The sequence below is a fragment of the Eretmochelys imbricata genome, chromosome 1 (assembly GCF_965152235.1).
Source record: "Eretmochelys imbricata isolate rEreImb1 chromosome 1, rEreImb1.hap1, whole genome shotgun sequence".
In the NCBI taxonomy this organism is placed as follows: domain Eukaryota; kingdom Metazoa; phylum Chordata; order Testudines; family Cheloniidae; genus Eretmochelys; species Eretmochelys imbricata.
The window spans coordinates 275,425,525-275,447,947 of record NC_135572.1 but is presented as its reverse complement, the minus strand read 5'-3'; the positions used below and the strand labels follow the sequence as shown (position 1 = coordinate 275,447,947).

The window sequence follows — 22,423 nt, the reverse complement described above, 5'->3', positions numbered from 1 at the left end:
ATCAACACTGAATTTCATCTGCCATTTAGTTACCCAGTCACCCAGGTTTAGTGAGATTCCTTTGTAACTCTTTGCCATCAAATTTGGACTTTTTCCCACCTGGATTCCCTTTTCCATTTTGCCTCTTAAAAGTGACAGAGTAAGGGAATGACTGAACTGAAAACTGAATTTTTATTTCTTAGTGATTGGGATTTTTTTGCTGAAAATTTTAGAAATTTTTAGTGATACATATCTACGATTTTTCTACCAGCTATGCCATGAAAGGTGTGACTTATGTGTTATGATAAGACCTAGTGACTGTAAAGATGAGCTAAATTATTCTTTATAGTCTCGACAATGAGTGCAAATTGAAAATAGAAATGGGAATCACAGAAATTTAATCCTTCTACACCAGAAACTTTCTCTTACCACATATCTTTTAGTGTAAATTTTGAAATGGAAATGTATCTTCTCTTTAAGGGATTTTGGACCTTTTATTTTTTCAGTTTTAATGTTAATTAGAGGCAGATTAGGGTTTTGTTGGACCCTGGGCCAGAGCAAGTGGTGGGCCCTCCCTACCCCTTCTGCCTGCAGTCTTGCTGCATACCTCTAGCTGACACAGGACTACTTTTATTCTGGTAGCATACCCACCACTTTTTCAAATGTCTGAGAGCGTATACCTTGCAGCTTGCCTCATAGGTCAACAAACCTGGACACTTCCAGAGGGAAGCAAGTACCTGACTATGCGGCTCCTCACTGAAAATGCCCGGTTACTATTCCCATCCTACTTAAACCAGGGTGCTATTGTTTTTCTTTGAGTGATGGTCCCTATTGTATTCCATTGAGGGATGTCCCATGTGCCATGCGTCTGGAGCCAGAGAATTTGAAAGTAGTAGTGTCTGTTGCTTCACGCATGTGCCCTTGCGCCACCTCTTGGTTTCATCCAAAGTGATAAAGGGCAGGGCGGACTGACCTCGCCCTCAGTTCCTTCTCACTGGTATCCAACTTCCTGGAGCCCACCACAGCATCTGATGGATCCATCTTGTTGGCAGTACTGGGGGTCATGGCCTCAATATCCACAGTCAGAGCCTTCCCATTCAGCAAGAGAGGATTCACCTCTCTCCCCGCTTCAGGCATCTTCGAGTAGGCATTCAGAACCAGTTTTTGAGGTTGAGTTGCTTAGTCCAGCTCTGATGGAATGCCAAAACAAGAACGGTTCCCATCAACATCACCAGACGCGGCTGTGTCCTCATCTCCCCACTCACTGCCAGTTGACTTTAATCAGTTCCAGGACCTCTTACGCAGGATGGCTGAGAACCTCTATGTTCCATTGGAGAAAGTACAGGACAAACAGCATCAGCTTCTTGATATCCTTCATGCTTAGGTACCAACCAGGGTTGTTCTACCAATCAACAATGCTATTCTTCAATCGGCTCAAACTGTTTGGCACACCCCGACCACTTGCACACCCACCCATATGGCACTTGATATGCAGGATGCCTATTTTCACATAGACATCCATCTGACCCACAGAAAGTTCTTGAGATTCATGGTAGGCCCTCAGCACTTCCAATACAGGGTCCTACCATTTGAACTTGCCATTGCTCCATGGGTCTTCACCAAATTTTTCTCTGTAGTAGTAGCCTATCTACAGTGTCAGGGGCCCTTATATTCCCGTGTCTTGATGACTGACTGCTGGCCGCATTATCCAAGGGAGAGGCTCGAGCCTCAATCTCCATGTTGCTTAAATTCCTTTCCTCCCTGTGGGTGAGCATAAACAGCAAAAAAATCGACTTTGGATATCACACAGTCCCTAGATTTCATTGGGGCGTCCATCAATGCGGTCTTGGCATGGGCCTATCTATTGAGGAACAGATTCTAGACCCGTCTGGAATTGATTGCGAAGGTTATCACCAGTCCTTCTGTTTTAGTCAGGTCTTGCCTTTTCTTCCTTGGCCACATGGCAGCCCGCATGTATGTCACCACCTTTGCTTGTCTCCGTCTTTGCTGCCTTCAGCTGTGGCTCCAGAGGGTCTATTGCCCCATACACCATACCACTGACTTCCTGCTGACAGTCTCACCCAAAGTCCTCTTCCCCCTCCAGTGGAAGATGGACCCAGGACGGGTCTGCATCAGTATACCCTTCCTCCCTTCCTCCCCGGAAACGACGATCATCATGGACACATCACTCATCGGATGGGGTGCCTACATCACATGTCACAGGGAACTTGGACCACTTGGGAATCCAGGATGCACATCAATGTTCTGGAGCTTCGGGCAGTATGGAGGGCGTTGCGCTTTCCTCCCATCCATTTGCTCCTCATCAGGCCCAACAACACCACCGTTTACTAGATCAACAAACAAGGGGGCACGTGGTTGCAAGTGTTTTGTGCAGAAGTGATTCATTTATGAGATTGATGCATTGCTCACAAGATCCTGTTGTTGGCAGCCTATCTTCTGGGGACTCAGAATGTAACTGCAGAGTCTCTCAGCAGGAAATTTGTGGCTGACCACTACTCCTGAGAGTATTCTGCACCAAAAAATTAAAAATTCTGTGCACAATATTTTAAAATTCTGCATATTTGATTTGTCAATAAATAAATGTGGAGGCTCAGCGTGGCAGTGGGGATCACCCTGCAGCTCCCTCCCACCCCTTTGGGACACAGACTTAGTGGTGAGGCTGCACCCTACACTGCCATAGCACAAGAGCCAGGCCTGCCCCAGAAACACCTCGGAGCCCTGCCCCTCCACAGCAGGCACGCCAAGATAGCAAGTGAAAGGGACAATGTTTTGCACACACGCCCAGCCCTGGCCCCCCGATCCAGGTGTGGGGCAAGCAGGCTCATCCTGGTGGGATCCAAGTGTGGAGGGGCTTAGTGTGGGTGGATCCAGGTGTGGGGGAGAGGGTTCTGTGTGGGGCAATCTGGGTGCAGGTGGCTCGGTGTGGGGTTCAGGTTCAGGGATGATCTGGATCTACAGGGGCTTGTTGGCAGGTTCCAGGTACAGGGGGAATGGGACTCTGTAGGTGGGTCCAGGTGAAGGTGATTGGAGCTGATCGGGGGTGGGGGGGGTGTCTGGGTATGAGGTGATGGGGCTCATCGTGGGGGGGGGTCTGGTTGTGGAGGGTCTAGCAGGAGGGTCCAGGTGCTGGAATAGTGGGGCTTGATGGCATGGGGGTCCAGGTGCAGGAGGGGTGGGGCTTGGTGGTATGAGGGTTCGAATTGGGGGGGGGGGCTAAGCGGGGGATGGTCTGGGTGCAGTGGTGGGGATTCTGATGCGGGGGGAGGGGCTCAGGAGGGGTCCAGATGCAGGGGAAGTGTGACTCAGTGCAGGGGATCCAGGTGTGGGGTGCAGAGGGGCTCCGAATGCAGGGGGTGAGGATTGGCAGGGTAGGAGTTTGGGTGCGGGGAGCTCGGTGAGGGGGGTTCTAGGTGCTGGGGGTGAGGGTCAGCGGGAGGAGGGTCCAGCTGCATGGGGGTTGGGTGGACGGGGGAGCAGCTCCCCGTACAGTGACTCCTCTCCCTGTGGCTGAGGAGCGATGGGGTAGGAAATAGGTCGGGGGATGGGATGCAGAGCTTTCTGAAGCTGGGGAAAGTTTCTGGGGCTGGTCTGACCTGGACCTGGCTGCTCCTTGCAGAGGAGAGGAAGTCCCGCCCTCCCCAGTCAGCTGGGACTATCAGCTGAGCCTGGGGCATGGTAGGAGCCACCAGCCAGGGTGTCCCAAGCCCCCTCCCACCCATGGTGATTCATCTCTCTGCTGGCTGCTCCAGGTGTTCGAAATGACGTGCCCATGCTGCTGGGGAGGGGCATGTGACCGCTCTTGTAGCTTCCCTTTGCTTCCCAATCAGAAAGTCATTTTTCTGCAGGGAAGCAAACAAATCTGTGGAGGACATGAATTCAGCACACGTGCAGTGGTGCAGAATTCCCCCAGGAGTAGACAACGAATGGGAGCTCCATGACACCATAATCAGTGACATTTTCAGCTATTGGGGGACTCTGAACAGGGATCTCTTTGCCTCCTGTGCCAACAGTAAGTGCATCATGTACTGCTTGTTGGGGGTGGGGGTCTCAGTGCCCATTCCCAATGCAATGTCCTTGTCCTCGGCTGGTCAGACCAGATTAGTTATGCTTTTCCCCTGCAATCGCTTCTGCTGTGTTCTCTCCACAAGATCAGGTGGGAGAGAGCTACCATAAGTCTGGCCTCACCAGTTCAGGTTTCCTCACCTTTTCCATATGTCAGCGCCTCCCCTACTTCCTCTGCCTTTTTTCCCAGAACTGCTCATGCAATACAGCAGCAGAATCAGGCATCCTGATCCGCAGATGCTTCACCTCAAGGCTTGGTTTTGGGATGGACATCTTCACTAGCACAAGAATGTTCATCAGCAATACAAGACATCCTCTCAAGCAGCAGGAAAGAGTCCATGAGACATTCCTATCAGGCCAAGTGGAAACTCTTCACCCCCTGGACCCAGCAGAGGGGTCTTCTTCCGAGGACATGGACATTCCCCTTCTTTTGGACTGTCTTCTGTCTTTGACGATGTCAGGACTCGCTCTCAATTCCATCGTGGATTCAATTCCAAGTGGCTATTTTTAGCACCACCGTGTGAGCCTGAGTCTGTCTACCTGGGCTCTGAGGCTTGCTGCCCTGGGATCCTACTTGCTGTGTAGGCATATTCAGAGTCATGCTGGGAGGTCATTTGCAGCTAATTATCCACCAGGCCCCCAAGTCTTTTTCAGTCACTGCTTCCCAAGATAGTCTCCCATCCTGTAAGTTTGATCTACGTTCTTTGTTCCTAGGTGTATAACTTTGCAATTGGCTATATTAAAATATATTTTACTTACATGTTTCCAGCTCATGAAACGATCCAGATCACTCTGTGTTAGTGTTTGTCCTCTTCATTATTTACCATTTCCCCAATTTTTGTGTCATCTGCAAACTTTATCAGTGAGGATTTTTTTTTCTTCCATTTTTAATAAAAATGTTAAATAGCATAGTGCCAAGAACCAATCCCTGCTGGACCACACTAGAAACACACCTGCTCTATGATGATTCCCTGTTTAGAATTATATTTTGAAACCTGTCAGCCAGTTTTTATCCATTTAATGTGTGCCAAGTTAATTTTCTATCATTCTAGTTTTTTAATCAAAATGTCTTGCAGTACCAAATCAAAAGTCTAAATATATTACATCAACATCAAACTTGCAGTCTCATCAAAAAAGGTATTAAGTTAGTTTGATAGGATCTGTTTTCCATAATCCATGTTTATTTCAATTAATTACATTACCCTCCTTTAATTCTTGATTAATCGAGTCCTGTGTCAGCTACTCCATTATTTTGCATGGGATTGATGTCACAGTGACAGGCCTATAATTACCTAGGTCACCGCGTGTACCCTTTTAAAAAATTTCCTCATAGAAGTCTATTACATCAACACTATTACCTTTATCAATCAAACATATAAACTCATAAAAAAGTTAGTTGGACAAATCTATTTTCCATAAACACATGTTGATTGGAATTAATTATATTACTTTCCTTTTAATTCTTTATTAATCAAGTCCCATATCAGCCATTCTGTTATTTTGTCTGGGATTGATGTCAGGCTGACAGTCCTATAATTACCCAGGTTGTCCCATTTAACCTTTTTAAAAATTGGCACAACATTAGCTTTCTTCCAGTCTTTCCTAGTCTTCTAGGACTTGTTGAATTTCAGTCGAACTCCATGGATAGCTGTTTTAAAACTTTTGATTGCAAGTTTTCCAGACTTGCCGATTTTAAAAAGTCTATTTTAGTAGCTTCTGTTTCACATTCTCCTGGATTACTGCTGGAATGAAGAGAGTTTCATCACCATCATTAGATGATGATATGCCTACATTATCTCTTTTTCCCTAAATATAGAACAGAAATATTTATGGAACACTTCTGCCTTTTTTTGCGTTGTTATTGATGATTGTACCATTTCTGTCCAGTAATGGACAATGCCACTGTTAGGATTCTTTTTCTTCCTAATCTACTTTAAACACTCCTTGTCCTTAACTCTGCTGGCCATAGATTTTTCCTTGTGTCCTGTTGCTTCCTTTATCAATCTTCTGCAGTTCCCAGTTTCTAATTTATATTCTTTATTATCAATGTCCCCTTGCTCACAGTTGTGATATATATATTTAGCTGCCTTCACTTCCCCTATAAACCAGCTTAATATTTTAACCAGTATGATCTTCTTTCCTGATTGTATGATTGTGGCTTTTTGGCATATAGTAAAATTTTTTAATTTCCTCTTTATTTGTCAGGATGAGGTCTAATATAGAATTCCCCTATGCTGGATGCAACACTTTTTGAGTTAGGACAATATCATCTATAATCTTTAGAAATTCTTAGGACTTTTAGTACTGACATCATGAGACCTCCAGAATGTGTCACTCAGATAGAATTCAGAGTAACAGCCATGTTAGTCTGTATTCGCAAAAAGAAAAGGAGTACTTGTGGCACCTTAGAGACTAACCAATTTATTTGAGGATAAGCTTTTGTGAGCTACAGCTCTGATGAAGTGAGCTGTAGCTCACGAAAGCTTATGCTCAAATAAATTGGTTAGTCTCTAAGGTGCCACAAGTACTCAGATAGAAGTAACCCATGATCATGCAGCTTTTTACCCCTACACTTTAGAGACAGATGCTGAAGGAGCAAGTCATTCTATTTCCTAGTGTGATTTGGCAGTTTCTAGCAGACACCAATTAGTACCCCATCTTGTGCTTTATCTGTTAGGACATTGATCCATATGTATTCAGGATCATATTCTTCTGAGCTGTCGGTGACTTGGGAACAGGTAATGTAATTTTTGCTACAGAATACCACTCCCTCTCCTCTTTTGCCCACTCAATCATTCCTAAATAGGTTATAACCATTGATTTTAACATTCCAATCATGTGACTCTTCCCACCAGGTTTCAGTAATACTAACTAGATTGAATTTGTGCTAATAAATGATCAATTTCAATTCTTTTTATTTGTTACCTAGGCAATTCAAGAATTTCTTCTGTTCATGTTCTTTGGTGTCTTGATTAATTTTGTTCTCTACCTCATGGTTTTGTGCTAAATGAGTGCTCGTTTGTTCCTTCTCTTTAACCCTTGTATTTTGCTAATAGTTTAATGCCCTCCTGACCACAGTAACCAGCTTGTCCCAGAGAAGACTGGTTCCCCTTCTATTGAGATGGATGCATCGAAACTGTACATTTCTCCCTTTCTCCCCATAGAAAGTGGATCAATGTTCCATAACACCAAAACCTCTAACTTATACCACTTGCAGAGCCAATGGTTTACTTCCAGAATCTTCTGCCTTCCTTTGCTGTGGGACAGAAAAGATCTCTGTCAAGGTTCCTTCCCCACACTGAACTCTGGGGTACAGATGTGGGGACCCTCATGAAAGACCCCTTAAGCTCATTTCTACCAGCTTAGGTTAAAAACTTCCCCTAGGTACAAAATTTTTGCCCTTGGACTAGGGTATGCTGCCACCACCAAGCGCTTTAACAAAGAACCAGGGAAAAGGACCACTTGGAGTTCCTCTTCCCCCAGCTATTCCCGCCAAGCCCTTACACCCCCTTTCCTGGGGTGGCTTGAGAATAAACAAGTTGAGCACAGATCAGCTTGTGTTTCTTAGGACCCTAAGAACCCAATCAGATTCTTAAAAAAACAGAACTTTATTAGAAGAATAACACAAAGATAAAAGAAACACTATAAGATTAGAATGGAAGATAATCTCACAGGCAGTCAGATTCAAAACATAGAGAATCCCTCTAGGCAAAACCTTAAGTTACAGAAAGACACAAAAACAGGAATACACAGCGAATTTACAAGCCAAAACAAAGAAAACCTAATGCATTTTCTAGCTAGATTACTTACTAACTTTACAGGAGTTGGAGGCCTTGCAACCTTGATCTGTTCCTGGCAAAGGTATCACACAGACAGACAAAAGCCTTTTTCCCCCCTCCAGATTTGAAAGTCTCTTGTCCCCTCATTGGTCATTTTGGGTCAGGTGCCAGCGCGGTTACCTTAGCTTCTTAACCCTTTACAGGTGAAAGGATTTTGCCTCTGGCCAGGAGGGATTTTATAGCACTGTATACAGAAAGGTAGTTACCCTTCCCTTTATGACAATCTCTGAGAAGATCACTTAGATATTCTTCTCCTTCAGTGCCTTTTGAGTTTCCTGAAGTCATCTACATTCTATGAGATATCCTGTGATGCAGTGTGCATCAGCACCTTGTCTGTTAACTTCAGAAATCTGTCCAGTCTTAGAGTGGTGTCTCATCTCGGCTCCAGGAAGACAGTACGCCATCCAGACTGTCCCTTTCAAAATGTTCTTTCCATTCTTAATATAGAATCCCCTACAAGGATTGTCTGTTTTCCTTGGATGGTTGGAGATCTCTTTTTGAGGTATGCTTGATTTTCTTACAGGTTGAGCTGAGAAGCCATCTACAGGTGTATTTCTACTCCTCTCCAGTCCATTCAAACTACTAAATCTTCAGAGATATATTCTGCAATTTCCACCGTAGGACCTAGTATTGATTGGCTATTTCTATCTGTGTGGAATGCCTTCTGGTCCTCTTTTTTTCTGGTAGTCTCAGTCTGCCTATCCTCATCTGTCTTCAGTCATGTAGAACGCTGACTTGTCCTGTTGCTTCTTGTGGTTACGGAATGCAAAATAATGCACACTGGAAAACATAATCCCAACTATATATATAGAAAGTTGGGGTCTAAATTAGCTCTTACTACTCAAGAAAGAGATCTTGGAGTCATTGTGGAGAGTTCTCTGAAAACATCCAGTCAATGTGCAGCGGCAGTCAAAAAAGCAAACAAAATGTTGGGAATCATTAGGAAAGGGATAGATAATAAGACAGAAAATATCACATTGCCTCTATATAAATCCATGGTACATCCACATCTTGAATACCGTGTGCAGATCTGGTTGTCCCATCTCAAAAAAGATATATTGGAATTGGAAAAGGTACAGAAAAGGGCAACAAAAATGATTATGGGTATGGAACAGCTTCCATGTGTGGAGAAATTAATAACAGTGGGACTTTTCAGCTTGGAAAAGAGATGACTAAGGGGGGATATGATAGAGGTCTATAAAATAATGACTGGTGTGGAGAAAGTAAATAAGGAAGTGTTTACTCCTCATAGCACAAGAACTAGGGGTCACCAAATGAAATTAATAGGCAGCAGGTTTAAAACAAATAAAAGGAAGCATTTCTTCACAGAACGCACAGTCAACCTGTGGAGCTCTTTGCTAGAAGATGTTGTGAAGGCCAAGACTATAGCAGGGTTCAAAAAAGAACTAGATAATTTCATGGAGGCAGGGCTGGCTCTTCCCCAAATCCCCAGACCCGCCTCCTACCCCGGCTGTGCCGCATTCCCCCCTCGCCCCACATTGCTTCCTGCGGCTCCCCCCCAGCTCACCTCTGCTCCGCCTGCTCTCCTGAACATGCCGCCGCTCCATTTCTCCCCCATCCCTCTCAGGCAAGGGAGAGACAGCATGTTCAGGGGAGCAGGCGGAGCGGAGGTGAGCGAAGGTGGGGGGGGGGAAGCAGGAAGTAACAGGGGGTAGAGGAACCGCTCCCCACCCCAGCTCACTGTGCAAGTTAGTGGCTCTGCTGGCAGAGAAGAGTCTTACACTAAGAGTGGCAAGCAAAGACTACGGAGCTTTAGAGATGCTGAGGAATTCCTGTTTCGCGCCACAAGCCTGCGAGGGAGGGAGGGAGGGAGGAGAAGCCAAGCGGTGGCGCACTCCACCACCACTGCCTCCCCCAAGCGCGCCGCCACTTGGCTTCTCCTCCCTCCCTCGCAGGCTTGCCATGCGAAACAGAAATTCCTCAGCATCTCTAATGCTCTGTAGTCTGTGCTTGCCTCTCTAGTGTAAGACTCTTCTCTGCCAGCAGAGCCACTAACTTGCACTTCATACACAGGAAATCTCTACTGGCTTCAGGCAGCAAAGAAAACATGATGCATCCATTGCCGTTTATAACTACTGTTGGCCATCATGTTATTGAGGGTAGAAGTCTCTTATCCTCGCTCTCTAAGCTACCTCTAAATTCTCCTGTTATCCATCCCTGTTCACAGCTCAGAAGTTGGCCAAACAGGCCTGGTCTAGTTAGGAATACATAGTTACTGTGGTGGACACAAAGAAACCTTTGTTTCCTTCGTAGCGACCAAATATAATTTCAAATAGTCCCTGTGCTGCAGCTAGTTAAATTGAGCACTGGACCTCACCACCTTGCATTGGAAAGCTTGGAATCTCTCCTTTCCAATATTATGTAGCATGCATTTCTATCACAATTGGTATGAGGCATTTAACCTGTCCTGCATTACAGTCAAGAAGGATTTTGTGAACATGGGGGGGAAGAACAAAACATTTTCTGGAAGGGTTTCCCAGGTTTTATTGTTATTTGTTGTTTTTACAATGGTGGCTGTGTGAAATTTCCGAAAAGTGTTTAAGAAGTCCTAAGTAAGATGAATTAGTGGACAAAGTGCAGGAAAGGTACTCAATAAAGTGCATTTATTAAGCATCTTCATTATTTATTTATTTATTATTTGTATTATTTGAATTAGAATAGTGCCTATGATCCCCAGTCATGGACCAGGATCCCTTTGTGCTAGGTGCTGTACAAAGAATAAAAACATAGCTGTGTGTGTGTGTATGTGTGTAAATGAAAATAATTATTTAGAATAAAACCATATATTGTAAAACAGACTTACTTTCATTGGAAATTTTTCATATTGGCTTGTTCTTCGGGGAAATGTTTTTTTCAAATTGATATTTCCTTTGAGTGGGAATATAATTTTATAAACATTTATGTGGAGAGATGACATTTTGCGTTCTGAGAGAGATATATTACATGCTGAGTGAAACTGAAGGAAAAGTTAGATTAATCCATTTTTTCAGTGGTGCTATTCTTTCCTCAGTGAAAGGAGATTTCAGTAAGGCACTGGGTATTGTGATGTAATGCAGCTTTATATTATAATGCTGGAGAAGTCTGATTAATACTACAGTGACCATATTTACATTTGTTTTGTGTTATATAATGGTCACCTGTGATCTACATTACCTCTTTACCATTTTATGAATGGCACATCAGGATCAAAACTAACAATGAAATTTACAGGCTGAATGCTTTGCTTTAAGCTTTCAAATAAGCAGCATTTTACATGTCAGTGGTTTATTTAAGCACCCTACCTGAATGAGTAAATAGCTAAATAAAATGCAATGCAGAACCCTTGTCACAGTGATAATTTTGAAATGTTATCAAGCTGCTACACTCTTGTTACTTTTCGGCAAGTTGTTATTATTCAGCATGAACAAACCATAGGGACAGTGTGGGAGCTCGAAATACTGTTAAGTTGCATTTTAATACAGGCAAATCATTTGGTTAACTTTAAAACTGCAATTCAAGTTTTTATATTTTTAAATTTCCATGCCTGCCTTGCTGCTAATTTCTGAGACTGATCACTATGGAGAGGCTTCATTCAGGGACATGTTAGAAAACATAATCCTCTTGAAGCACTTTCATGCCCATTTATGTTTCGTAATATTTTTAAAGCTCAATTTTTATGAGCTGTTAAGAACTACACCATGTTTATACTGTATTTAGTGAAAGTCAACCATTTGGGGATCAGTTCAGTAATAACTCAAAGCAGCAGGGGTTAGTTTTTACAAATTCCATGAACCTCTGTTGCTGTTTAACAAGAGGGGATGATACTGATTCACTGGGGAAGGCTGTAAAATGTTCCAAGTTTGGTTGGGCACTTTGAGAAACTTCTAATCTTCAGTGACATTATTAAGTTGCGGGGGTGGGGGTGGGGTGGGCTGGAAGGTAGGGCTGACTGGCCTGGAAACCTCTCTCCTGTTTTTTTTTTTCCTTCTCCCCTCAGACCTCCCTCTTTGGAGTTGGCTGTGAGAAGATCACTGGCACATTTAAAGGGGGAATACTTAATCAAAACACTTGAATTCCAGTTTATGTTTAGCTTTTATAAAAATCCCAGGTAGTGTCTGTGTATAAAATCAATACCAACAAAATAGTTTACCAACAAAAAATGTTTAAATACACATACGAACTGACCTAAAAGTCCACTAAGGTGTGCTTTTCCTATTGAAATTTTAATTAAAAATTAATTATATTTTTAAAATCCATTGGATTATCAACAAAATCTGCTGTTTCTCATACAAGACTGTAGGAATCTGGAATTCTGAAAAATCATTGGAGTCTTCTTCTAAAACAGGAGGGCATCAGAAGACAGGTCTTTGAACACCATACATCATACTCATAGTAACACAAATGGAATGGGATGACATTTATATCAAGTTTTTAAAATATACTAGACAGTTACTGATAAATACTAAATTAAGAGCAAATCTGTGTTCTAAGCAGAAGGAAAAGAAGAGCTCATTTGATGGATCTCTCCAGCTTCTGATTGACTTTTTGCTGCTTGCCCATATGAGCTGTCTTTTAAAATGCATTTGTTCGATACAGTTGGACCTAAATAAAAAGGCCTGCTAAAGAGCAAGGATTCATGATCTTCCTTGGTTCTGCTTGATGCATGTCACTAAAAGTATGTTCTACTGGGCAGTGCTTTTAAAAGGAAAACTCATTTTCTTTATCTGCTTACTGATGTTTTATAGGCTTTTAAGAACTAGCATTTTTATTTAATTGTAGAGTTTTATATGTAAGAAACTTTATACTGTAAACATCTAGTAAAGTAATATCGATTTAGTTTTTTTATCTTGCCCGAGAAAGACAGGACCATTAACCACTTGCAATTAGCTTTGCTTACAGCAAAGCATTTACAAATATAACGCTTTAAGTAATTCTTTAATATGTTACAGTCTTCTTCCCTGTTGTCAGATTGCTCCCTTGCCTTGTCCTTTTCCCTTCATTTAGCACACCCAGCCAGCCAGTGGCACATCGTGACTAGTTTTCAAAGATATCAATCACTTTGTCTTACAGTATATGATTTTAATAAAAAAAGGAGTTGAGCTCTCCTTTTTGTATTTTGAATGTAGGAATTACCATAGTAGATCAGACTAGTAAACTGTCTAGTCTAGTATTCTGCACAAAATTTAGTCTTCAGAGGAAGTAGTAAAACCTCAGTAATGGACAATTAAGCGATAGCATGCTCGTGGGAAGAATTTCTTCCCAGCTGAAGGCTTTTAGTGATTAGCTTCTTGCTTGAAGCATGAGGGCTGTATCCTTGATAAGTGTTCATACTATCTAATGAGACTGCAGGTATTTTTATCAATATAAATTTCTAATTTTTTTTAAATTCTGCCTCAATAACATCTTGTTGCAGTGAGTGCACAGGCTAACTGTTTTGTGTTTTAAAAACAACCAAAACCGTTTTTTCTTTAATCCTTTTTTTATATTTATCGCCTTTTTAATTTCTTTGAGTGACCCCTTGTTGTTGTAGAGGGACAGGGTGGGAGTTATGTAATATATTTTACTTGACCAACTTCTGTTGGTGAGGGAGACAAGAAAGTTGGTCCAATAAAGGATATTATTACCTTACCCATCTTGTGTCTCTAATATCCTGGGACCGACACGGCTACAACTCCTCTTGTTCTTGTATTATCTGAGTTTAAGTAGGGTCACCTTATTGACCACCTTTGTATCATACTCTGTTTTGTATATGGTGGTTGTTACCCCTTGTTCATCTACTTTCTTAAATAAATAGTCCTCATGTTTTTAAGATGTCTTCAAAGGAAGTCTTTCCATGTCTCTAGATCGTTTACTTGCTCATCTTTGGACTTTTCCCATTACTGCTATTGTGTATTATTTTTGGGAAGTGCTGACCAGGGCCCCATATTGAAAGTGAGGGTGAATGTTGATTTATAGAACTTCATTATAATATTGTCAGTTTTTTCTTTATTGTTTTCTTAATACAATTGTACATCTTGTTTGTTCTTGACTGTTGGAGCTCATTGAACAGATATTTTGATTAAACTGTTCACAGCGATGCCTAAATATTTTTCTTGAGCTTTATAATTTATTAGAATCCAGTTGTCCCTCCTAGCATGCACAACTTTGCAGATGTGTGCAATCATTTCTTCTGCCATTCTGTAGCCAAGTCCACTAGCGTTTTTTAGGTCCTTCTGGAGTTTCTCAGTGTCTCTTCTAGTTTGAATTATTTTGTTGTTTTACAAATTTTTTGAATTGTTCAAAGAATTCTGAAAGATAGGAATGATACAGTTTTTGTTTACACAGGTCCTACTGGTTTGTCCCTATTACATACGCTTTGCAGAAGTCAATTCTTACTCCTTTATTCTTTCAACAGACAACACCAAATTTTATTTTAAGCATTTTTCAGTTTTGATTGATTTAAATTTTTCTGGGAAATTAGGAGAGGGGCTGGCAATGTCGGGGTCAGTCTAATTATTTAACTTCAATAGACACTGAGTTTCAAAAGGTCCAATTTTTATAACTCTTAAAAGAAATTGTTAACATCACATATCAAAATATACAAAGTAAATATCCTTAAATTAAACTCTAAGAAGTTTTCAAGAAGCTTTTTTCTTACATTGCCCCTTTAAAAATTTCTATTATTATCTATGGAAATATTTTTGTTGGTTTGTGTATGTACAGTGAAATTAACATTTATTGCTAAAAATCGAATCATTGCAAGCCTACTATTATATAATGTTCATTGAGGGTTTCATTCTGTCTTTTTAGTTATTGTTTCACCTAATTTATCCAGTATTACCAGGATCTCTGGTCTATAATTCTTATGATATTCCCTATCAGATTTTGTTTAAAGATAGGCAAAGGATGGGCTGGCTACCCTCCAGATCTCTGGAATAGTATCAAATTCTTTTCCAAATACTTTTTATTGATTATTAATAAAAAACCCAAAACCGCGGAACAGCTGGGATAGTGGTGATAATTCAGAAGTTGAACATTGATCAGATCCCTCTGGCACATGTATAATTAATTACCACAGATGGCTTAAAAATAATTTTATTCAAAATACAGAAAAACTCTGGTTGTCTTCAGTATAAATGTCAGACTCTGAATTAACCATAAAAACTTACTCTCTTACACTGAACAACAAGGGAACTTCTAAAGATATTCTCTCTGTGCATTGCATTCCAACTATAATGATAGACTAGTTTGAACAGAAAGAAAAGAGGTCACAACACTGTAGGACAGGCTGCAAGATGAGGAATCTGAGAGTTAGGGGAATTGAAATCCAGTACAGATCCTGATCAGGCTAACAGTTAAGATATATGCATTTCAGTTGTCATCATCTCTTTAGAATGCAAGAGAACTGAATTGGTTGGCTTTAAGGATCTTGGGTAATATTTTTTAAAAGTGCCTAAGAGACTTATGAGCCTGAATCCCATTGACTTTTACCTCTTGTCTATCAGAGACATAGCGGAATTAATGTCCCAGAAGGTAGACATTTTCCTAATAGATGACATGGAGTTTTGCTGGAATAATATGGCCATCGCTACTACTACCTCATCAAATACCCATTTAATTGGCATGAATTAATTCTGCCAGGCTTTTGTAATTGTGCTCGGGACATAAGAACGGCCACACTGGGTCAGACCAAAGGTCCATCCAGCCAGTATCCTGTCTTCCGACAGTGGCCAATGCCAGGTGCTCCAGAGGGAATGAACAGAACCGGTAATCAACAAGTGATCCATTCATTGTCGCCCATTCCCAGCTTTTGGGAAACAGCGGCTAGGGACACCATCCCTGCCTATCCTGGCTAATAGCCATTGATGGACCTATCCTCCATGAACTTTTCTAGTTCTTTTTTGAACCCTGTTATAGTCTTGGCCTTCACAACATCCCCTGGAAAGTAGTTCCACCGGTTGACTGTGCATTGTGTGAAGAAATACTTCCTTTTGTTTGTTTTAAACCTGCTGCCTATTAATTTCATTTGGTGACCCCCCTAGTTCCTGTGTTATGAGAAGGAGCAAATAAGACTTCCTTATTTACTTTCTCCACACCAGTCATGATTTTATAGACCTCTATCATACCCCCCCCCCAGTCATCTTTTTTCCAAGCTGAAAAAAGGCTCTGGGGAAAACAATATTGTATGCCTTCAGTAGCTAATTTCTCCTATGTCTTTAGCTGCTTTCAAGATTCTCTTTTTGTCACTAACTTAGGATAATGCTAACAGAATTGCTCCTCTTGACCTAATCTCGTTGTGACAGTTGGTTGACAGAAAGAAAAGGAGTACTTGTGGCACCTTAGAGACTAACCAGTTTATTTGAGCATGAGCTTTCGTGAGCTACAGCTCACTTCATCAGAAATCACTTAAAATTGACAATGGTTTCCTAGCATGGGCAAAATATAGTGTAGATGGGGTGGATGATATAGGACTGGCCCTTCTTGGGATGAGGATATAGTTTACAAGGTAATGAAATAAAAGACAGAAAAATATAGTGGTGTATTATAGAGTACCTTTGACCCATTAATAACGTAATTGTGAATTTTTGTCAGGTATAGCGCTTGTTATCCTCCTAGATTAATATTTGGGTTGTGAAAGACATTGTGCAATTGAAAAATGAAGCGGAGAAAGTCATTGGTTTCATTTTCTTGCACCGTGGTTAAACATTATATGTAATAAAGCCTTCATCAATAATACTACAGAGCCCTGAAAATCTTACAGTTGGAATAAACAAGACAGAGAGTCTGGGTAAAGAATATAAATAACAATAAAATAAAAGCAGAATGATGATTTGCCAACATGTCGGTCCTACATTTTTTTTCTACTGGTTGATTGGATATTTGTTTGTTTGAAATAATTTTCGGAGGCTTTTCACTTTAGCTAAACAAAAATACAGTAAAACAAAGTACAGGACAAATGTGAGTGAGGGTCTGTAAGAATGGGGAGAAAGAGGGTGAATGGAAGGCAATTGAATGAGACTGAAGTTAAGAGACTTGAGGAAGGTGACAAAAGGGAGGTGAAGCCAGCAGCCAATCAGAAGAAGAGGCTATTGATAAAAGTACTTCTCTTATGTGAGGAGTATATTCATGTCAAATTTCGACTTTCTATCATTTGCTGTTTGGCCTGCAGAGCTGTGTTTAAAAAACCCCACCAAAACTGCAGATTTTTTTTTTTGCTATGGGGAAAATGTACTTTCTCTCACTCAGCTCCTACTCAGAAATGGCTGAAACATTTGAATTTTGCTCAAGTTTTACAAAAGTGTTTATTTTTGGCAAGGAAAATTTCGGAATGAAAGGTAAGTTAAAGTCATTTAAGAGGCGTTAGACAGGCAACACATGCAACTTTAACTATAATGGTTGCTCCCAATTGTGCTATATTATTAGTATTTTATAAGGTACACTGATGCTAAGAAACACAACCATACCTTGATGATTTCCCATGACAGATGTAAAATAATGACAAGTTTTTGGCCAGTCTGGCATAAAAATAATATCAGTCTATTGACTGAATTTCATTTTGTATTGAATTTGTGTTTTGTAATTGACATATAGTGGAAAATCGAATATATTGTAGCATGGCGTATGGACACAAGCAGCATCCTACGAGGAAGAGAAGTTCTATAAAAAAGTAAGTAAGGGACTGTGTTTCTCTTTTCTGTTGATATTGGGAGACCTCATGATCTCCACATTGGTGGATTAGCACAGCAGCCAGGGTCATTGGAATTATGACATTGGCGCAGGAATTTGTGAAGGGAAGTTCAAATGAGTCCAGTGGAATTTAGCCTAGGTCCATAAAAGTCCGCCTCCCCCTTTTTTTTTTAACTTCTTGCTATTTTCTTCCGTCCCGGGGCCTTCTCCTTGTCTGTTTACTTCCCCAAATGGAATGGTCAGGCGGCCCTTTTCAGACCCCAAATAGTGAGTTTGGAACACAAATGAATGCTTTGTAGATTTCCTTGATACCCTCCCCTGTGTCGGTGCGGCTATTATGGAGTTTATTTTAGAGAAGCTGAAAAAATATGGTTTTAGATATTGATTGCAGAGGACAAAGCTGAGACAACAGAGCTAACATGGCTGCAGCAATACAAAGGTGTTCAAAATCAAATGCAGCAGATAAATCAGTATGCATCTTTCATCCCATGCACTGCCCACTCACTGAATCTTGTTGGAGAAGCTGCTGTAATGGTTGTTTCACAATTTGGTCCATTGTTTGGAATTGTTCAAAAAAATTTCTACCCCATTTTCCACTTCTTTGTGTGGTTGGAATGTGTTTAAGAAAGCACATTAGCATTACATTAAAATGCCAAAGCATGACAAGATGGTCAGCAAGGGGTAGAGTCAATCTGTCCGCTATAAAATCAGGTTCAGGGTATTCTTGTTCCTTTATATGAGATCAAGTCTTCGTGGAGTCTTATGCCAGAACTTAAGCTGGAAGCTGGTAACTTGCAAACAAAACATTTCAAAGATTTTGTTTCTTGTTTTGGCTGAGATGTGGTATGTTATCAAAAATTAACATCGCGAGCAAACAAATTGCAGAGTCCTGATCTTGACATTCAGATGGATCACAGTTTGTTTGGTGGCCTTTGAGATGGTTTATCAGAATTATGGTCTTGTTTTGTTGCATGTAAGGAAGCTGCTGCTTCACAGACTGAAATGTTAGGAATATCCATGCAGTTCAGAGAGAAACTGTCTTGAAGGAGGAAAGTAATGCAAACTTGCAAATGATGAAAGGCCACCAGATCCCAAAAAAGTTTTTGAAGATGAGGTTTTCAACCCTGTCTGACATCATATTAACACAATTGGACAATAAGATGCATAAATACAAAGGAGTTGGAGAATGGTTTGCTCTTTTGATGGGTGAGAAACTGAAAAGTCTCAGCAATGAAGACCCAGAGAGATGCACCTGGAACTTAGCAAGCCTCTACACTGAGGATTTAAACTCTGAGAGGTTTGCAAATGAGACTGAGGTCTTTGCAAGTTTTTGTAAGCAAATCTTTAAGGATGACTTGGAAATGAAATCCCATTGTTTTCATTAGCTATGTTCACAAAAGGTCTTTATATGCGAGTTTCCCTAAGACAGAAACAGCCCTATGGATTTTTTGCTGTCTTGCTGTAATTGCCTAAATCCTTTTGAACATCAGAAAAGGGCCTGATTCAGTTTCAGATTTAGAATGAAGTTGAGGCTATTTCTTCATTTAATGACACTGGTTTCTGAATCATTCTCCTCATTTATATATAGTACTATAAATATACATGGTGACATCCAAATGTAGACTATAACAATGTCCCTACTCTGAAGAGGTTATCATCACTAAAATACATACATCACAGAGTTGTAGATTACCTACCTAAAATGTGATGACCAAATTCTGCTCTCACATCTGTTCAACCTCACTGAAATCAATGTGTTTGCATGTGTTTAACATAGATCAGAATTTGGCCCAACGATTTGTATGCATTTTTTTTTCTGTCATTGGATTAAAAAAGATTCCTCAGTTAAACATATCTATTTGTATGAAAATCTTACATAATATGGAAAAGAAAATAAGTATATATATTTTATTACAAATTTTGTTGAAATCTAAATAAAATTTTAGCCTCCACCCCCCACAAACACTTTGAGAATCTGATTCTCTCTCAAAAAGATGCAACAATGCATTTATAGTACAGTACAATCCCAGTTACATGGATGCCAGTTATGTCCCCTGGGTTGCCCTGTCAATCCTTTGACTACTGTAATTCTGACTACACCTTCAGTGTCAGGACTGGAGGAGCCATCAAGCTTCATTATGTAGGAGGAGAGGAGATACGGAGCAGCTCAGAAGGGCTAAGCTCTACAAAAGCCGATTTTGTATTATACTTTGTCCTCTCCTTCAGGGAGTGGGCTAGCAAGCACTGAAGTCTGAATTTAGGGTTGTAGGACCCTGAATGCACTGTATATTATGTGGCCTGTTTGCATTCTCTGTTTTATTTAATAGTAAAATAACTATTAGGGCTTGTGTACCTGGGGACACTCAGGAAAGTTAATCAAAATTAACTAAAGATGAGATTTTAAAGTAGATTAGTTAAATTACATTAAACTCCTGTGTGAGAACTCTCATTCAGGATTAAAGTGGTCTGAACTTGTTTAGTTAAATTCACACTGTTAGTTAATTCGGATGAACTTTCCCTTGTCTCAGAGAGTCCTAGACAAGCCGTTAAATAACAGTGTGTCAGTTCTAAGGTATTTTCAATACATTTGGTGTAAACCAGCTAGAAATATGCCCAACATGTTCAAGTGAAAGTCATCTTAACAAAACCAATCCAACTTCTCAAAAAGTTATTTCTGATATTTTTGTGTGAATTTTTGAAAAGGTTACTGACAAGAAACCTGTTTTCTAAGTTTTTCATTCTAATTCCTGTTTTTCTTAATAATAGCAATCTTAGTTTTATTTAATTACAGTAAAATGTTTCACTTTCACATTTCATTTTTGTATTTTCTGAGGCAGAAAGAGAAGGGTCAGAAATATTCAAACACAAAGAACATATAATTTACATTTAAAATAATTACGTACAATATTCAGTTCTCTTTACAATAATATGTTTTTTAAACCCATAAAACTTGCAACATTTCTTGCAGATAATGGAAAGGAAATCCAGCATAATTCATCTTTTTATCCCTATGACGTCACAAAATCTTCCACACCATTAAACAAATCCTGCTGATTGTTATGATTTGATCAATACCCCATGTTGAAAAGGTATTTGTCTACAGATTTTTTTATATAGTGTATCTGGTGCTCTGTGAAGGGTTTCAGACCCCCAAACTTAATTTTGCTGCCAGATAAATCCTCTAAATAGTCTAGGGTGCTACCCTGAGACTCCAGAGACCCAGCTTCAATTCGTTATTCTGCCAGAGACTTAATATGTGACCTTGGGCAAGTTACTTATTCTATCTGTACCCCAGTTCCCAATCTGTAAAATGGGAGTAATAGTCCTGACCTTCCTCAAAGTGTGTTGATTAAAAGATTGGGAGGTGTTCAGGTACTATAGTAATGGGAGCCACTTTGGATGGAACTGACAACTGGCAAAGACAGGATGAGTTACAAATGGGACAAGTGATTCAACAAATACAACCAATTTGTTTTAATTTGTCTATACAGCTTGCAAGGGTTTTTTGGTGTTTTTTGTTTTAGTAAAGATAGGGAAAGAGAAGAAGTAATCAGTAATGGAGTGGACATCAGCTGTTGAACACTGAACAGGGTAGTTTGATACAGTGGAAGAGGGAGATCATGTCAGGTGCAGGGTGCAGTGTGGGGGATATTTCATTAGCAAATAATGAAGCTGAATGCAGGTTAAGTTGAACAAGTGGAACTTTATTAAAGCCTGTGCATGCTCTGTCCTTGTGACTGAGTTGCTTCCAGCCTAATTCCCCACGCTCCCTGTTTTTCTGGTTATCCCCTCAATAACAGTCCCTCCAAGGAACAGGGGCCCGTGACTCCAGTTCTACTGATCATAATGCAGGGGAGAAAGAGATAAAGTAAAAACAAGGCAAGAAGATTGGGCAAGGTGTAGAACAAGAGGTAAAGCAGAAGGAAATGAGAGCAATGATGCAGACAGGCAAAGTAATGCGAGTTTGCAATTTAAATATGAGTAAAGAAAGATGTGTGGTTTTAGGAGACAATTTATATCTTGACTATCTACCAGTCTTCGGGGTCAGATTATCCAACATAGGGTAGTGTCTTGACAGAGTATTCTATGGTATTATACCTGTCAGGCATTTAATTGTATAGGATAGCATTTAACAGTATAGGATTTCAGAATATACCTTGACTATGAAATATCTATATTTTTGTCAGCTTTGCTTTTCTAATGTACAATAAGCATACGCATGGGAATAACAGCGAATATAATGTGAACAGGAAATGAAATCTAGAGTAGTGTATGAAAATGATGCTAATGTAAAGTAAAATCCTTCATGCAGTATGCTCACTATGAAACTGGGCCTTGCCCTACTGTCCATAGGCAGCCAAAATTCACTCCAAAGAGTATTCGTCTGCCTATGGACTACAGGAGTGGGTTCTGAAGTGGTACAGCTTTAGTGTACTGAGGATCCTTGGCTGAGCCTGCTGGAAAGAGCATGGGAAATGCATCACTTGGTGGGATGGAGCCACCAGAAATAGAAGTAACTATACGTTTTTAACCATGACTCTGAGATTTTTGCCAGTTGCCCTGGAAGGGGTCAGAATATGGGGTGAATAGAAATATAATGTCACAACAGCCAGCCCACAAAGTTGGATATTTGGGCTAATTGTGTTTTTTTTGCTCCCCCTCTTTTTTTTTTCTGTGCAAAATACAGTTCATCAGTAAGGGTTTTATTTTTTTAAACCAATATGGAACAAAAGGGGATTTGTATCCAGATCCCATATTACAACAATAAACTTCTCCTTTCTCCATCCCTCACTCCCTCTAAATTGAAGGTCATTGGATAAATACTTCAGATTTTGGCCCAGAATTTTTAAAGTAAA

At 40.5% G+C, this 22,423-nt stretch overlaps 1 long non-coding RNA gene across 1 annotated transcript in view; it reads left to right on the top strand.

Moving 5' to 3' along the window:
* Positions 1-17,546, top strand: part of LOC144259452 (uncharacterized) — a 202,130-nt gene extending 184,584 nt beyond the window's left edge. Inside the window, exon 4 of the long non-coding RNA XR_013344844.1 lies at positions 17,472-17,546. This is a non-coding gene — a long non-coding RNA (uncharacterized LOC144259452). The remainder of the gene's footprint in view (positions 1-17,471) is intronic.
* Positions 17,547-22,423: the final 4,877 nt, after the last annotated feature.